This window comes from Dasypus novemcinctus, chromosome 10, assembly GCF_030445035.2.
Source record: "Dasypus novemcinctus isolate mDasNov1 chromosome 10, mDasNov1.1.hap2, whole genome shotgun sequence".
In the NCBI taxonomy this organism is placed as follows: domain Eukaryota; kingdom Metazoa; phylum Chordata; class Mammalia; order Cingulata; family Dasypodidae; genus Dasypus; species Dasypus novemcinctus.
Window position 1 is genome coordinate 40389762 of NC_080682.1, and position 17205 is coordinate 40406966.

Sequence of the window (17205 nt, forward strand, 5' to 3'; positions counted from 1 at the left end):
TAACTGAGTTAAAATAAAATAAGTAGAAAATGAGGGACAAGAGGAAGAGAGAAAACAGAAAAAGAAAAGAAAAAAAAAGAAAAAAGAGAAGAAAGGAAGAAAGAAAAAGGGGGTGGGAAAAGGGTGGGGAACATGTAGGGGAAAGAAAAAAAACAGATATACACGAACCAAAACTGCAACACCAACTATAGCAACAACAAGAAAAAAAAAAAAACCCTAAATAACTGAATAAAAAAAAAGACTTTGGGGGATACACTGGGAGAAAAGACTAGGGGACAATGCAATATTAGCAATCAGGACATTAAAAAAAGTAAAAAAAAAAAAAAGATTAAATTAAAATAAAAACAAAGCAAATGAAATGATAAAGAAAAAACACAAACGTTGTAAGCTAGGGCATTCAAGTACCTCAGATGTACCTCAGGGTGTGATGGATTCAGGGGTGGAAAGTCTGAGATATTGAAGGCTCAAGAAGTGTGAGACTCTGAGGTGTGGGCCACCAGCGTTTAGGGGATTCAGACCTGGCAAGCTCAAATCTGGTCACCAGGAAGCCTAGGTGTCCTGCAGTGTAACACAGCCCTCAGGGATCCCCGCAGCTGGGTGCCAGCCCTATGGGAGAAGTCAGATCTGCAAACTCTATATTATGCCTGAACCCTGCAATTCACTTACTCAGTAGGGTTTACTTTGTGGATATATCGTCAATTCAGCTTTTGGGCAGCTCCCACCCTGTGATCCCGCAAAACTGCCATGTGAGGGCGCCTCTACACTGCAGCCAATTTAATGACACAGATCCGAAGCCCAGCCCATGGGCTGGTCTCCAGTTGGAAATGCCGAAAACAGATTCCAAAACCGGAATTCCCAGGCTTCGCAAAATAGTCCCCACTCGGCTTCCCGGCGTGTCCCCCTCCCTCACCACAGCCTGTAACAACCTCCCAATTATGTCCCTTTATTGCCAACAATCTAATTCTGTTGCAGATCGGCAGCCGGGCTTGTGGGGGCAGGGCTCCAGGCAGAAGTGCTATTATTTGTCTCCACAATCAAAAATTCCCCCGCTTCACAACAAAACACCGTCTGTCTTCCCAAATCGATCCGCCAAGGTGTCCCGTCCCATCAACCCCACAACAGTCCGCCCAGGACTCGCAAACTCCCCAGCACTGCAGAGCCACCAAAAAGCGGAACCACCGTGCCGAAACCAAGGCTCCACCCACCCCCAAAGAGGGAGTAACCCGTGTGCAGGTCTCACCTCTGGGCAATAGAACCCAAATTATATCTTATAGACCAATCCTCTCTGTTACCTTTCCACCGAATCAATGTCCAGACACTTCCTGCCCTGCAAAAATCCTGAAAAACCCCGGCCTCGGAGAACCTCCAGCAGCACCCAGCCGCCTCTTCCCAGGAGAGACCGCAAGGCAAGTTCACTCAGCCACCATCTTGATCTCTCCTCTATGCATTTTTAATTAATCATAATTATATTAAGGTCATTGCTGATCTTCAAGTCAGATCAGAGGAGAGTATATAATGATACTTAACAAGGTTAAAATAAATTATTTATTCTACAATGAACACCACTCTAATGGTTTTGCTTATGTCCATTTAGCTTGTTGTATTTTATCCTTTAATCTAAAGGCTAGACACTTCCATAAATGCTTTGTTCTCTTTACTTCAACTAATGTTCAAACTACCCTGGAAATAATTACTACCATTCCTTGTACATATGAACTAAAATTAAAATAAAATTTTGATAGATGGTCAAATTCTTACAATGTCGTATAAACTAGTAAGATCAAATTCAGTCCTAGTGCTGTTGACATCAGGACCCTAAATTCTACATCATCTGAACACTGTGGTCTATAGGACTTCCAGGGACTGAATATCATGCCTAAAAGTCTTTAATATCACTGTCTGAATTCAGATAAAAAGTGATGTCCAATACAGTTGTTCATAAATGAAAGTACCCTTTACACCTAAGGAGACACAGAACAGTGCAACATCCACAGAATACTGAACCATGAAGAATGAGGCCCCAGCTGGTTCTAGAAGTAATGTAAGCCCAAATCTGACCATTCAATAGTTATTCCTTTTAAAAGAGCAAGTAAACTGTTTTCTATGGACCAGGCACTCTTCTCACGACTTAACACAGATTATTGGCCCAATAGTTTCATGAGGTTGGCATCTTTAATACCATTTCATAAATGAAGAAGATGTTGGGCAGAAAAGTTTAAAAACATGCCCTCTACACATTCAAATCCAGTATATCGGACTCCAGTCTGTGCTTAAACAATGCATATTACCTCCTCTGAATGAACATCTCTGGTTTTCGGTCTGTTCATAACCTGTTTACATGCTGTATTGGCTTTGCATGCATAACAGATGAATGTTTGAACCTTTCAAACAGGGCTTGTCCAGGGAATATAAGACCCACAAATGGATCAGCTCTAAGAACTTGGAAGAATGGGCCTAAAGGCAATTGAAAAATTAGGAGACTTTTAGGAAAAGATTAATTTGGGGCTGATTCAAGGAATGGGAAGAAGAGATGAGATGTGGAGGTGTTTTCAGGATTTGGAGTTGTCCTGGGTGATGCTGCAAGGACAGTTACCAGACTTTGTATGTCCTCCCATGGCCCAATAGATGGAACATGGGAGAGTGTGGGCTATGATGTGGACCATTGACCATGAAGTGCAGCAGCGCTCAGAGATGTATTCACCAAATGCAATGAATGTCTCATCATGATGGAGGAGATTGTTGCTTTGGGGGGAGGAGTTGGGTGAAAGGGGTGGGGGTATATGGGAACCTAATATTTTTTAATGTAATATTAAAAAAATAAATAAAGACCAAAGAAAAGAATTGTAACAACAACAACAAAAAAAGAACACCTATAAGGCCAATGAGATCTCAGAGTATTTTCTCATAGCAGGGGCAGAGAAGTTACATATCATCTCTTCTAGAACTCCTAAAAATATAGGTTAGCACTCAGGGTCAGTTGGAATAGTTCTTTTTATACTTAATGGGATGCCAATAATAAAGTATGTTTAATATAATGTTTACTTATTATTTAGAGGTTCTAAGAACTTTACAAAGATTATTCTATTTGATCCTGATAATACCTATATCACTTCCCTTTAACTGAAATTTAAGGACATCATGTTTTGCCAAAGTTTACAATATAAACAGCAAAACTAGGCTTTGAATTTGGGGCTTTCTTACTCACACAGTAGGTCAAATCCTGTAACCCATTCTTCCAAAATATGCACACAGGATAAGATACATAAATCTTCACAGAGCAAAAGTGTGAAGACAATGCTCTCAATGGATAGAATGAATTATGATAATGATAAAAATGAGTTTAAGTCCAAATTATACATAAAGAATAAATGGTAGACCTTTCCTTGGAGTTAAAGAAACAGAGAGAGTGAAAGAATCTTATCCGATGTAAGTGAAGATTAGAAAGACTAGAAGCACAATGAAAGTCCAAAACATTAACACTTGCATGCAATAAGGTTTTTTTCCTAGTTTTTTTTTTTTGCAAATATTTCACTTTCCCTACATAACTTATGAAGCTTTGAGAGTTTCATAGTACTCATAGTTTCTGCTGTGAAGATTATTAGGAAGAAGAGACAATAAAAAGTAACTCAAATAAGAGGCAAAGAATATGAATATAATCTGCATCATTATTAGTCAATATACATGTAAATAGCAACTGTTCCAGAAATATCTGGTAAATATGTATAAAAAGAAGATATAGCAATCCAACAACAGTCCTATTAATTAGAATCTCTTGAGCTGTGTCCAGGGAATCTCTTTAACAAGAACCCTAACTGATTCTGAAAATAAATTAAAAATTGACACCCAAAGGGGCTATATATATATGAAAGTGATATATTTCATTATGATAAATAATTTAATATGTGGGCTTTTTTTTAAAGACCAGCATGCTAACATAAAATTACTTGTGACATTTAGTGTTCACTTACCATGAAACCTAAAAATAATATCACTTTCTTGTCACCATTTAAAGGATAAAGTCATTTTTATATTGTTATGATTATTTCACAGTTGTAGTCATTTTTTTACCCCAAAGCATCCTCATAGCATTTTTCATCTCTGTTTTTCCTGGTAGTATTCACCAAGAGGTTTAGCATGAGAGTTATTGAGATATAAAACATGATGACAATTTTGTAAATAGGGAAGGTGGTGACTGGATGCAGATTCACAAATATTCAGGGCACAAAAAGTAAGATTACTATGGTGATGTGAGAAACACAAGTGTCAGTACCCATGCAGATGAGTTTTAATAATGTTTTCAAGTCATGCATGAAGTGGTTTGTGATACTGAGGTTTCACAAGCCAGAGCATGAAAAGGAACAAGATGACGGCAAGGACAAAATTCCCAGCCCAGCCCACTTCTACGAGGGGGCCACACAACCATTGACTCATGATGACTGTGTAGTGTAGGAGTCTTAGGCCATAACTTTGAGCAGGATGATCTCAGCTTCATCAAAAAATGCTTGGCAGATTGAGCCATGCATCTACTGAAAGAGATAGTCAGCTGGCATTTTTGGAGTCATGGAGGAAGAACAGAAGATATCTTTAAGGGATAAATAAGACAAGAAGGGAAACAGACTTGGCCCAGTGGTTAGGGTGTCCGTCTACCACATGGGAAGTCCGCAGTTCCAACCCCGGGCCTCCTTGACCCGTGTGGAGCTGGCCCGTGCGCAGTGCTGATGCGCGCAAGGAGTGCCCTGCCATGCAGGGGTGTCCCCCACGTAGGGGATCCCCACACGCAAGGAGTGCTCCAGTAAGGAGAGCCGCCCAGCGTGAAAGAAAGTGCAGCCTGCCCAGGAATGGCGCCACCCACACTTCCCGTGCCGCTGATGACAACAGAAGTGGACACAGAAACAAGACGCAGCAAATAGACACAGAGAACAGACAACCCGGGGGGGGGGGGGGGGGGTTAAATAAATAAATCTTTAAAAAAAGACAAGAAATATTTGCGGGTTCCTAGGATCCTGTTGGTATTAATGGTGATCATGATGAGCAGGTGAGCAGGCTGCCTGCCAGGGTGACAATTTAAAAAATACAGTACATGAGAATTTCTAGAGCTCTGCATGCTGGGTCAGACTGAGGAAATGCCATCACATTATTACCTTCTCCATCAATTCAGCTCAGGTTATAGGTTATTGAACTGAAAGAAACAAACAACACAGTCAGATGTCCCCAAAAGTGGCACTTTCATTTCATGAATAAAAACACAAGTGTTTACATAATGCAAAACAAACAAAATTATTTCAACTGCTTCATTCTTATATTCTACAAGTGATATTACAGTTTGTGTTTTTGTTCTTTGTAACTTCTGAAATCTCTTTATAAAATTTATAACTTCTAAATTATGAAAAAAACTTGCATAGCAAGTTTCTAGAGTCAATCCATGATATGGTCAGACTTGCAATACAGACACAGATATTCAATAAATCCATGTGTTTACCAAAAATGCCTGTAAGTACCTACTACAGAATAAACTGAAATCATTTTAGTTTTTAAAAATTTTTAAACAAGGGTTAGATTACATAAATGTTACGTAAAAAATACAAGGTATCCTTATTTGCCCCCCTTCCCCTCTCTCCCACACTTTCCAACATTAACAACATCCTTTCATTAGTGTGGTACATTTGTTACAATTAATGAACACATATTGAAGCATTGCTACTAACCATGGACTAGAGTTTACATAATAGTTTACACTCTGTGCCGCTCTCTCTGAGTATATTATATATATATAGTGGCCTCACTGCAATGTCATGCAGGAGAACTCCAGTGTCCCAAAAATAGCCCCATTTTACAACTATTCTTCCCTCTCTCATCCCTCAGAACTTCTGGTGGCCACTGCCATTATATCAATGATAAGAGCTCTTCCACTGATAGAATAACAACATCTGTAGTAGAATAATATTGTCTACTTTAGTCCATCGTTCTTTCCCCAATCTTGAAGATTTGAGGATGGTGATATCTATTCTGCTTCTAATTGAGAGGGAGCTTGATCCCATGGGCAGATGGATGAAATGCCTGCAGTTGCAAATATTCTCTGTTCCTTGAGATGGGCTTTGTCAGTAATCATTTCCTTGCTAGTTGTCCTAGGTGACGCCATTGAAATGGAGAGCAAGTGGTGTAACTCTACTGAGATTCAGGGCTCAACTGGCACATGGACGGACCAAAGATTTAAGTCTCTGTGACATATATTTATCATGTATAGTGCTAAATATGGGTTCAAATAAAAGGGACAGAAAACCCATGTACAGAGAACATAAATGAGTCTAAATGAGTCTAAATCCAATATACTAGGGAACATAAGTTCCAAAGTAAGGCCAACTGACAGTGTCAAATTCCTGAGTTATCTGCCCTGCTTATAGCTCATCCTCAGGAGTCATGCCCCACATTGGGGGGAAGATAGTTTCTATGCTGAATTTGGTTTAGAAAGAGGCCACATCTGAGCAAGAGGGAGGCTTTCAAGAAGTAAATCTTAGGCAGTACATATTATTAGGTTAAGTTTGAATTTCATAAGAAAATGTTCATAAGTACAAACATCAGTATCAAAGACCTGACATAATGACCTGTCTTCCTTCACTAAACATTGCCTTTGCCTTCAGGGGATTCTTGCTGTCCTTATAGAAAATGTACTAGAACTCCTCTGGATGAGAATTCTGTATTCTTTCAGTTATTGTGTGGATCTCTACCAACCAAGGCAGTTGCCAGCGAACACTTGAACATATTCACATGCCTTAGAAGACTGCCCCAGGTGAACATTTCCTATGCATTCTCCCATCACTGACACCCCGGACCAATGATCCTCGCCTGCCACAACTGTGACCCTTCTGTGACCCAAGGCCTCTCCAAAAACAGATGGAATGTAGGGCATTTTTAGAGCAATAGGATTATTCAGCATGATCTTGCAATAATGGATACAGATCATCTCAAATTTCATCAAATCTATAAAAGTATAGATTTCAAAATGTAAACCATAATGTAAAGCATTGACTATGGTTAGCAGCAATGCTTTAATATTTGTACATCAATTGTAGTAAGTGTACCATCTAATGTAGAATGTTATTAATAGAGGAGAAGGGAAATGGGGGAAGGTGTGGGGTATATGGAATCCCTTATATTCTCTCTGTGAATTTTCTGTATCCTAAACCTTCTATGAAGATAAAATGAAAAATAAAGGTCAGTGGGGGAATATACGGAAGACAATCTCGTAAATGCAAGACATGTCTTATAGTGATGAAAGACACAATGCCTAAATTTTATTTTTCATTATTTCAATTTTTTAAATTGTCTTGGCTATTTTTAATATTATTTTACTTTCTTATTAATTTTATTTTGTTATTTTGTTGAAATTTTAATTTAGGCAATAAAAAACTTCAAAAACATACATGGGTTCTATCAGTCTCTTCACTCCACTACAAGAGGGATCCTTTTCTTTTTTGCCTACCTAGAATCATCTCCACATCCTCCAGGCTAAAAAGTGATGCTGCTACACCCTCCCTATCTCAGAAATTGTGGTGATTATCCACTATCACATTTACTACATTGTCTCCTATTATCTTCGTCTCCAATACTATGGGACCTTGAAGGCAAACAAATATCTGGCCTTACTATTCTTGCAGTCTTAGTCATTCCTGTATTCCCAATGTTGGGCAAAATGTAAAGACTCAAAGCTTTTCCAAAAGAAGAGGATGAGAAAAGACGTAAAAGAAAAAGAAAGTGAAAGAGAAAGAAAAAGGTAGAAAAACAGGAGAAAGTAAAGAAAGAATTGGACATTAAATCCAAAGACACATTTTGGAATCATAGATCTATCTTTATTCACTATATAACATTAATTCATTTTATATATCAGTGTTTCAGGTTCTTCATCTCTTGAACAAAAGTAAATATGTCTATATATAGGATTGTTGAGAGAATTAAAATTGTTGTACACTGTCTATTATTGTTTTTTTAAATATTTTTACGTTTATCAAAGAAAACAGAAAAATTATCTTTTAACATCTTGAAAGGCACAAATTCTGAAATATAAGCTAATATAGTGTAGAGAAACAGAACAATGTTAAAAAAGAGAAAAGAAAATTAATCAGATTTTTAAAAATCAATAAACTACTAAGAGAATCTTAGCATAAAATTCCATTATTCTTTTGCTTGCCTACTTGACTCTGTAAGATGTCTTTTTATATTTGTTCCATTCATTCATTTATTTAACTCATATCCATTCTAAACTTGTCTCTTAAAATAAAATGTATAATTGGTGACAAGAGAAACAAAATTGGAAAGCATAAAGAACATAAGAACACAATATGAGTACCATTGAGGTTAGATTGTTATTAAATCAAATATGGTTATTATATTTTTTGCATGTTAAAAATATATACAAAGGGAAATGAGAAGTGTTTCTAAATGGATCACTAAAAATATCAGCTAAATACAAAAGTAAGGAGTAATGGAAAATATGAAGGAGTAAAAATGTATAATCTTTCAAAATAAAACAATTGCAAAATATCCTAATGAATTCCGGCATTACCAGCAATTAGTTTAAATGCAAAAGCATTAAACTTTCCAAGCATAAGGTAGCGACTGATAGAATGCATAAAAAGCATGAGGTAACTACATCCTATTTAAAAGATGTTCACTTGAAATTTAAATAAACATATAGGATAAAAGTGAAAGAATGAAAAAATATATATTTTGTGTAAATAGTAAGCAAATGAGACCTGGGAGGCTATACAAATATCAGATAAAATGAATTGTTAGTAAAAAAAAATGTTACAAAAGCCAAAAAAAGACACTGTGTATTGATGAAAGCTTGATCCATCAAGGTGTTCTGGCCATCATAAACATAAGCACCTAATTACAAATCCCCAAAATATTTGAAATAAATAGTAACAGAATTGAAGGGAGAAACGAGGACTGTCCATTATAGAAAAAAGCTTCACTATACCATACAGAGATAAATAAGGAAAAGAGACCTTGGAAAAGTTTATAAACCAACTAGATGTAAGACACATATTTACAATATTTCACTCAAAATAACAGAATACACATTTTTCACGAGTGCTCTCAGATCATTCTCCAGATAGACTATATATTAGTCAAAAAAAACAAAAAACAAAAAACAAAAACACAACAAGGCAAGTCACTCTGTCACAATCTTCAATGGAACAGCAACAATCCCCCAAGTACAAGGGCAAAGACCAATGAGGAAGGAGGGTCCAAAGTTGGGACCGATACTGATGACCATGCCTAGGTGCCTGTGTGCTGAAAATTTTGACTAGGCCTTCAGGATGCGTAAGAGTTACCTCCTGAGAACCTCCATATTGCTCAAATGTTGCCACTCTCTAAGCCAAACTCAGCATGTAAATGTACAACCTACCCCCAGCATCGGACATGATTTCCTGGGATGAGCTTTCCTGGCACTGAGGGATTTCCACCAAGCACCAGGTGGTGATGCAACTAGAAAAAGACCTTGAATAAAAGGGGGAAACAGTAAAGATAAATGGGTTTATATGGCTTAGAGACTTCAAAGTGAATCAGAAGGGCATCTGAGGCACAGTGCTTACTTACATCTCAGTAGGATCTCAGAAACAGCCAAAGTAGATACAACCTCAAGTAGTGGTGCTCCTGAGGACTATGGAGACACTCAGGTCATACAGTCATGGCAGATGGCTCTGGATTTCCAGTGCCTTGCCAGTGGGCCCTACTTTAGAATTTGTGCTGCTGAGTGTGATGGGAGTTGGATTCAGATGTGACCTCCCTAAACAAGCTTCTTCTGTCACTTTTACTGAACCTGTGGTTGGTGCTGGGGTTGATATATGGTCAGGAGACTTGAATCTCTAGACTGACTATGTGCCAGCTGGGCCCCAAGCCTCAGCAGAGTTGCAACACCTAATCTCCAGTTCATTGGACTTGCCCATGTCAGCTAAGAGGAAGGTGTAAATGGTCAGCTACCACGCCAGAGAACCAAGAGAGTCTACAACCACAGGCAGGAGAATCACATCCATCAGTCATGTGGATCTAAGCCTCTTCTCAAGTTACAGGTGGAGTGGGCATCGCCATTCCAGGGTCCTCAGGATACAGGAATAAAATATGAGTTAAAGTGGACTCACTTGTATTCTACAATAGAATTATTGTGACTCTAACAGTGGAAGAAATTGTATCATTGATGGGGAGACTGTGGCCATGGGAGTTGCAGAGGGAAGGGAGAGGGAAGATGAGGTGTGATATGGAGGCATTTTCAGGACTTGGAGTTGTTTTGAAAGATATTGCAGGAACAAATGCAGGACATCATATATCCTGCCATAACCCACTTAATGGACTGAGAGAGAATGTAAACTACAATGTAAACTATAATCCATGCTGTGTACCAGTGCTCCAAAATGTAGTCATTGATGGGCGGTGAACTTGGCCTAGTGGTTAGGGCGTCTGTCTACCACATGGGAGATCCATGGTTCAAATTCCAGGCCCCCTTGACCAATGTGGAGGTGGCCCATGTGCAGTGCTGATGCACACAAGGAGTGCCCTGCCACGCAGGAGTGTCCCCTGCATAGGGGACCCCCAAGTGCAAGGAGTGTGCCCCGTAAGGAGAGCCGCCCAGCACGAAAGAAAGTGCAGCCTGCCCAGGAATGGCGCTGCACACAGGGAGAGTTGACACAGCAAGATGAGGCAACAAAAAGAAACACAGATTCCTGTGCCACTGACAACAACAGAAGTGGACAAAGAAGACGCAGCAAATAGACAGAGAGAACAGACAACCGGGTTGAGGGAGGGGGAAGGGGAGAGAAATAAATCTTTTAAAAAATGTAGTCATTGAATGCAATGAAAGTGCTATACTGATGAAAGATCTTGGTGATGGGGCAGAAGTGGGAGTGGGGTGTGGAGTGCGAGTATATGTGATCTTCTTATATGTTTTAAGGTAATATTTGGTATAATCTATGTATCTTTAAAAAAATTTAAGTCTATTAAATAAAAAAAGACAGTAAGAAAATAGGAAAAAAAAACCATGGCAAAATAAATTTTTAAGGTTTGAAATTGTACATATTTTCTTCTCTGAGCACAAAATAATGAAATTAAAAATCAATCACAAAAGAAATCAAATGCAAGTAGAAAAACAATAAAATTCACATTTATATGGAAATAAACATTCTTAAACATCAATGGATCAAGAAGAAATCATAAGGGAATTTAGAAAATATTTTGAGACAATTGAAAATGAAAGCACAACATACTACAACTTCTGGAATGACTCGAAGACTCAGGGAAATTTGTACCTCTAAATGCTTACATTAGCAAAAAGGAAAGACTTTAAATCGGTAGCCTAAACTCATATTTATAGAAATGTGAAATAGATCAACTAAATCCAAAATGAACAGAATGAAGGAAATAATAAAGATTGGAGTGAAGATCCATGAAACAAAAAATAAACAATAGAATTAACAACCAATAAACTGTTTGTTTAAAATTATCTATAAAATTTACAAATATTTCGCTAGTATTGCAAAGTGAAATAAAATAATAAGATGCAGACAATTAAGGTAAGAAATGAGATTGGGAATATTCTGTAGTCCTTTAAATTAAAATAAAAATTAAAACAAAAATTACATGAATAATTTATGTCAACAAATTAGATAACTTAAATGAAATGTAAAAATCCCTAGAAAGGCACAAATTACCTAAAATGACTCAAAAAGAAACAGAAAAAACCAACAGACCTATACAAAGTAAAGAAATTGAATCAATAATCAAAATGTCAAAACAGAAAAAAATAAGTACTTAATGGTTTCAATGGAGAGTTTTATCATTCAAAGAAGATGATATGGACCTTCTCAAACACATCTCATAAAATGAAAAGCAAGCACTTTCTAAATCACTCTACAAGTGTGGAATTACCCTAGTAACAAAGTCATGTGAATATATTACCTGAAAATGAAATTACAGACCAATAATTCTTAATAAATATCAATGATAAAATCTCAATAAAATCTAATAACCAAATTCAGTGGCATATTAGAAGTATTTATCTTACTATGAGTGGAAATTATCCCCGGAATCCAAGAGTGGTTGAACATATGAAAATCAATGTAATATTGATAATATTGTAATATCCCACATTAAAAGAAAGAAGAAAAAATAAAATAAAAAACACAAGATCCTATCAACCAATGCAAAATAGGCATTGACAACACACAGCATATTTTCTTGACAAAACTCTCAGAATATTGAGATTAGAAGGGAACATTCTGAATACAAAATGGAAATATATGAAATCAGACTCAGTAATGAAAGACTAGAAACTTTACCCCCAAATATCAGGAACAAGACAAGGATGACTGCTTTTGCCATTGCTATTAACATTGTTTTTGAAGTTATAGCTAGAACATTCAGACAAGAAAAAGAACCAAAATGTATTTAAATTGAAGGGAAGAAATAAAACCATCCCTTTTCACAGATGACATGATCCTATATCAAAAAAAAAAAAAAAAAAAACCCAAAGAATACACTAGAAATCTATGAGAGCTAACAAACCAGTTATGTAATGTTGTAGAGAATAAGATAAATACATAAAAATCAGTTTGTGTTGATGCACCAGTACAGAACATTCCAAAATGGAAGTTAAGGAAATGATTCCAATTAAAATAGCATTTAAAAACTATAAAATGCCTAGGCATAAAATTAACAGAAATGAAAAACATATACATTAAAAACTACAAAACATAGCTTAAAAAATTGAAGAATATCTAACTAAATATAAAGTCTCCCTGATATCAAAGATTGGAAGATTTAATATTGTCAAGGTGTTAATACCACTCAAAGCATCCTTCAGATTCAGTGCAATCCCTATTGAAATTTCAGCAGTCTTTTTTTTTTTTTCACATAAAATGAAAACCCAATTCTCAAATTCATATAGAAGTTAATGGGGCCCCAAAGAGCTGAAATTATCTTGAAAGGGAAGGAAGCTCACAGTTACCAATTTAAAGACTCTTTACAAAGCTTTAGTAATAAAGCTGTGTGGTATGGGTATAAGGACAGAAATATATCAGTGGAATAGAGTTACAAGTACAGATATAAGCCAATATATGTGTTTCCTCTAGATTTTCAAAAAGGTTGACCAGTCCATTTGATAGAGAAAAATAGGTTCTTCAACTACTGGTGCTGGGACAACTGGGTATCCATATGCAAAAGAATAATGTTGTATCCCTACTTAAAAATTAGTGACCCTGTAGAATAAAAGAAAATAGCTACAAATCATAATCTGATAAAGATTCAAATCGATAATATGCAAATAACTACTACTACTTAATAAGAAAAAGATAAATAACCCAATTAAAACTAGTCAACAGTTTTGAATACACATTTCTCCACAGAAAATATATGAATGACCAATAAGTGAATGAAAGATGCATCGGGAAACGGACTTGGCCCAGTGGTTAGGGTGACCGTCTACCACATGGGAGGTCCGCAGTTCAAACCCCGGGCCTCTTTGACCCGTGTGGAGCTGGCCTATGCGCAGCGCTGATGCGTGCAAGGAGTGCCACGCCAGGCAGGGGTGTCCCCTGCGTAGGGGAGCCCCACGCGCAAGGAATGCACCCATAAGGAGAGCCGCCCAGCACGAAAGAAAGTGCAGCCTGCCCAGGAATGGCGCCGCCCACACTTCCCTTGCCGCTGACGACAACAGAAGCGGACACAGAAACAAGACGCAGCAAAAAGACACAGAAAACAGACAACTGGGGGGGGGGGGGCGGGGGGAGGGGATTAAATAAATAAATAAATCTTAAAAAAAAAAAAGGAAAGATGCATCAACATCAATAGCCATTAGGAAAATGCAAATTAAGAATACAGTGAGGTAACACTTCACCTGCAATAGGATGGCTATTAATAAAGAGGTGGAAAATAGCAAATGTTGGTGAAGATGTGGAGAAATTTGAAAGCTTTCTGCATTGCTGATGGGATTGTAAAATGATGTAGTTGCTGTGGAAAAGAGTTTGGCCATTTCTCACAAAGTAAAAAAGAACCATCATGTGATCCCAGAATTCCATTCCTAGGATAATACGCCAAAGTATTGAAAGTAGTACACAGATACTTCTATGCATATATTTACAGGAGCATTTTTGCCAATAGACAAAAGGTAGAAACAATCCACATGTCCCTCAATAGAAGAATGAATAAGCAAAATACGATATAAACATAAATGGGAAATTATCCATTCATAAAAAGGAATAAAGGTCTGATGCATGCTACAACATGGGCAAGCTTGAAATTATTATGTCAAATAAAATATGCCAGAAAATAAGGGAAAATATTGCATGATTTTATTTATATGATGTCTCTGGAATAGGCAAATTTATAGTAACAGAAAGTAGAATACTGATTACCACAGACTGGGAGAAGCAGAAATGGAGAATTATAATTTGATGGGTAAAGAATTTCTGTTTCAGTTGATTAAAATGTTCTGGAAATAGAAAATGGTGATGATTACACATTTTTATTGTACTCAATGCCACAAAATTGTACACTCAAAAAGACTTAAATTGGAAACTTCTATGTTATGGGAATTTTAGCACAAAAATGGAAAAAGGTTTAAAAACAACTAATTGGTTGTTAGCTTTTGTTTTAGTTTTCCTGGTTACTGAGGCAAATACCATGAAATATCAGTGGATTGGATTAAATTATGGGAATTTTTTGGTTTACAAGTTGAGGCTAGAGAAATCCAAATCAAAATATTATCAAGGTGGTGCTTTTTTCCCAAAGAACGGCATTCTGGGCTGGCTGCCAGATCTGTCATGGGCACCTCTGTTCCTTGGCAATGCACATGGCAGCCTCTCCTAGTCTCTCCCTTCTCTTCCAAGCTCTACCAGTGTTCAACATCTGGCTGCTACATCTGTGGCTTTCTGAATTTCATTCTGCTTATATAGGATTAAGACCCATCCTGACTGACCTGGGCTACACCTTAACCAACATAATAGAGTCAAATGTCCTATTCACAATGGGTTCATATCCACAGAAATATATTAAATTTTAGAACATGTTCTTTCTGGGGTACATAGCTTCAAACCACTGTAACTATATTTAGACAAACAGCATGTGAAAATTTTAATTCAATTTCTCAACATATTTAATCATCAGTATCAAAATTATCACATTTTTAAAAAATCAGAATAATCCTGCCAGTTTCAGCAGTATTATACCAAATGGAACTACATTATGTGCTAAACTAAGATCACTGAAAACTAGTCATTTCGAATTACAATGGCATTTCTCACCCCCTCAATAAAACTGTTCCTTGGCCATCTACCAAATGACATCATGGGGTGGTGTATGGCTCAAGGGCCAAATTTCAGTTAACTTTGTGTTCTACATCTCTTGTAGGCCTAGACATATGCCCTTTTCATACTAGAATACTGATCTGAGATCCCAATTAACCTAACCTTTAACTAATTACCATCATTTGCCAACGAGTAAAATTCTAATGTACATTAAAAGACTTTAGGTCCCAACTAACTGTGTTATGGTACTTCATGTTTTACTGTATGTTTGGGACTTTGGTGGTTACTAAGTACCCAATAAAATCACACCATCTCCTCAGGCATTATCCTAGGCTATGGGGACTGAAAATTTCCATGAATTAATTAATGTTCTCTTGCTGCAATGTCCCGGGCCTTTGCCTTTGAGCTACTCGTGCACCCATTTGGAGGAGCACACTTCACAGGTCCTCTTGGATCAGTATGCATTTTATCACACACCTTTTTTTCCAAGCATGCCGTGTAACTATTTGTTGCACTTTATTTTATCCATTTTTCTATAACAAATGATGGTTTCTTTCCATCCTTTGATGTCCACTGAAAATAACAGTTCCTCTAAGTGACCAATAAGTGACAATGAGTCTGTTTCCTCATTTTAACTCTCTTTGCAAAGGCAATTTCTGCTTGGATTCCTAGATCTCTGCTACCTTTGTCAGGGTTCTTTAGGTGTTTTGGCCAATTACCTATCCGACACATATGTTGTTGTCAACCATATATTTGCTTATTAAAATTCAAGAATATGTTTTAATAAGAAAATGTTCATTTCTAAGGATAATGATATATGAGTATTAGTCCCCTACAAATATATTTTAGTTTTGGTAAGCTAATGATTTTGTATAGGCACCCCCAGCAGATGTTGGAGCTAAGGATATGAGCTAACCTAGTTACTCCTAAAATAACGTTGTTTTCTGTTTCATGTATCCTTTACTTTGATTATTGTTCTCAATCTGTAAATATTAGATCAATAAGTATTATGGTACAAAGCACCATGGCAAAAAAAAAAACAACTAATGACAAGGAGGGCATGCATGTAGCATTAGATTATATTCATTCTATTAGGTAAGTGCAAAAGGAATTGTGGTTTCAGACCATGAATTTTAAATCCTTATAACTAGGCTTAAACACATTTTTATTAATCAAAATAGGAACCATTACAATCAACATTTTTTTTAACAAGATCAGAACACCTTTTTTTTTTTTCCTCTTCCCTCCCCTCTCACCCCACCCCGATTGTCTGTTCTCTGTGTCTATTTGCTGCGTCTTGTTTCTTTGTCCGTTTCTGTTGTTATCAGCAGCATGGGAATCTGTATCTCTTTTCATTGAGTCATCTTGTTATGTTAGCTCTCCCTGTGGGTGGTGCCATTCTTAGGCAGGCTGCACTTTCTTTTGTGCTGGGCGGCTCTCCTTACGGGGCACTCTCCTTGTGCGTGGGGCTCCCCTACGCAGGGGACACCCTGCGCATCAGCACTGCACATGGGCCAGCTCCACACAAGTCAAGAAGGCCCGGGGTTTGAACCGCAGACCTCCCATGTGATAGACGGACACCCTAACTACTGGGCCAAGTCCACCACCCAAAATAAACATTTTTTTTTTAAATGAGAAATAAGTTAGCTTATTCCTGTAGCATGAAAATCCATGCTTTGGGATTTAACAAATTCTTGGAAAGCATTTTCTGCATCTTACTGGTTGGTTGTGGAAGCTTTTTCTCTACAAAAAGATGTTGAGATGTTTGAAGAAGTGGTAGTTGGTTGGCAAGAGGTCAGGAGAATATGATGGATGAGGCAAAACTTTTTAGCCCAATTCATTCAACTTTTCAAGTGTTGATTGTGCAACATACAGTAGAGAGGGGCATTGTCGTGGCAAAGAATTGGGC